A 2748-nucleotide genomic window follows, 5' to 3' on the forward strand; every position below is an offset into this window, starting at 1 on the left:
ACTCTGTAATACATTCAAGTAATTATATTTATAATACAGATTCTGAATTTCATCCAAAAGGCAGCTTTAGACATTACACTTCACTTTTAGAGAATTTGGTACTTACATTTTTTCCTTTAGTTTCTTAGGCTGGAATAATCCCAGGACAATTTTGGTTTGGTCCTTGGAGCAAGTGGCAGCACAGTAACAGGGCTCTGAAGAGGCCCTGAGAACAGGTCTGTCTAAGTAAGGCAGTCCATCCAGCCTTATCTGCCACGAATTGCTGGTTTAATAAACTGGTGTTCTAAATGGGAGGCTGCCCATTATAATTTCTCGATGACAGGGAGCGCAATCTATGGCTTTGTACCATCCCTACACTGTGGCCCATGCCTTGCAGATGGCATCCAGAATATTATTACTCTCCCAGCCTAAAGCTGGACCAAACTTAGGCCTCTGTCAGGCCTCTCACACACTGCTCTGTTCTGAGCCTCACTCATACCGCCCCTCTGACTGGGGCCTGATTCTAGTATTTTTCTCATAATAGCAATGTAAAAAGCCTGATGCCTCCATTTTTCACCAATGGAGTCTGACGACTACATTTTTCACCAATTTATCCCCAAGTATAAGGTGAGCTTTTACATTTTCCCAATAGTGTTTGTGGATTTATTATTGGTAAGCCTTCAACATGCAAGTTTTTCACTCTACTTGTCAAAAAATGTCACTTTCCTTTCTTTGTCAGTCTTACCCTTTGACCATTCAGGTCCTGAAGTGTACAAGGTTTCTGGAGGTAGCCATTGCCTAACCATGAGCGGAAATGCAAAGGGAGATGGGGGAGCAGCCCCAGAGTGCCAGCCTCTCTGCCCCACTACGATGGGCAGACCAGTCATTGGAGCAGCAGCCAGGGACTTTCAGACTGATTATACTCAGAAGATGCCAGCAGGGGTGTCAAGCCAGAGAAAGGCAGAGAAAATAAATATCCGTGCCAATCTGGTTTTGGGAGAAATGTCTTAAGGTGCAAGTATTACCAACCTGTTTGGGGCAATGCAGGAAATGATGTTTCTCCAGAAGTCCCTCCATGACCATCCAACCTGACACTGCACACACACGGACCATACAACTGGGCCAAGCAGCTGGACTAAATCATATATTTTTTAAAAACTCTTTAATTTGGTTTGAAAGACTCCAAGAGTCTACTGTCATCTCAAATAAATTTCCACCATTTAGTCAACCTGTTAGCTAGGAAATTTCATCTTGTTTAAAGACTGAACATCTATAAATTCAACTTCCAGCTATTCAATTTTTTATGCCTTTGTTGGCAACCTTAAAACACTCCCATTCTTTCGCACTACCCACTATTAGATCTCTTTTCCTTTTTAATACTTATACACACTGATCTAGTCCCCTTTTAACCTTTTCTTGGGTAAACTGAATAGACTAAGCTCCTTAAACCTCATATCAGAGACTTATTTTCTAGCCCATGGGTCATTCTTATGGCCCTTCTTTGAACTTGCTCCAATATTTCCAATATTTGCAGACACCAGAACAGGACACAGTATTCTAGAACAAATGTTGACTTATTAGTTTCAAGGGTCCCTGAGGCAATCTCTGACATACTGTTTTCTAAGGCACTTTCCCAGACATAACCTTTGTTCTTGGTTCTCAGATGTATTCCTTTGTATTTGGCTGCATTAAAAAATATTTTGTTAGACCATGATTGTTCATCCAGGCAATTCCAATTCTTGGTTGACAGAATCCTGAAGTAACCCATTTCATTACCTCAGACAGATGTCAGTGGGGATAGCAATTTATAGTTTTGTGGGTCATTGCTTCTTCTATTTAAAAAATAGTGACGCTACTTTGGCAGTCTTTTGGAATTTCCATGATTTGTTAAAAATTAACCTTACCAATTCAAAGCACTTCTTGAGCTATTTCCACTTATTTCAAGGGTTTTTTTATGCTACCAAAATAAGTAAAACACAATGTAATTGAGAACTGAGTGTATTTTCTGCTTTCTAGTAATATTACCTATGTATGATACTGCAGCCTTCCTTAGCCCAACTCTTTTATTAAGCTTGGCAAAAACTCTTGAAAATCATTCTCTGCATGTAGTTACCTAATCCTCACAAATTGGTCCAATCAAATGCAGTGACAGCTATTTCCATGCCAAATTTCAACTTTGATTTCCCAGCTATTTTGGCTAAAGAGCTACTAAAAACAGGCTGCAAGGGCTTTTTTTTTTTTTATTACTAGAAAAGGATTTTCTGTTTCTGTTTAGGGCTTCACTCCCCTTCACTCACCTCATGCTCAAAAAACACACTCAAAAAATACTTTCCAAAATATTTTCCCAAAGGATTCACATTCTGGCAGTGGGAGTTAGTTCTGTGAAAGGAGACATTTGTGATGAGGCAGAGTCCATGGAAATCAAATTGCAGATCAAATTAAAAGATCAGGACCTAAGAAAAGACTACTTCAGTGATGGAAAATAAGAAGGTAGGGAACTTAAACTACTGTGCATTTACACATACGCACACTTCCTCTTAACCAAATGAAAACATCAAACCTCAGCCTTTTAGATTTCTCATTAAAATTTTTCAAGATGGCAGCACCTGTGGGTCATTTTTTCATTCTGTTTGTATTAATATATTTACAGTTAATCTCTATAGGGATCATTCTCTCCTTGAAAGCATTTAAAGCTCTCCTTATCCAGACCTTCAGCACAGTTTGTTCACAATGAAATGTTCAAGGCTCAGGAAAGAATAATTGGGAGCT

Source organism: Crocodylus porosus, unplaced genomic scaffold (genome assembly GCF_001723895.1).
Source record: "Crocodylus porosus isolate Cpor-Errol unplaced genomic scaffold, CroPor_comp1, whole genome shotgun sequence".
NCBI classification, from domain to species: Eukaryota; Metazoa; Chordata; order Crocodylia; family Crocodylidae; genus Crocodylus; species Crocodylus porosus.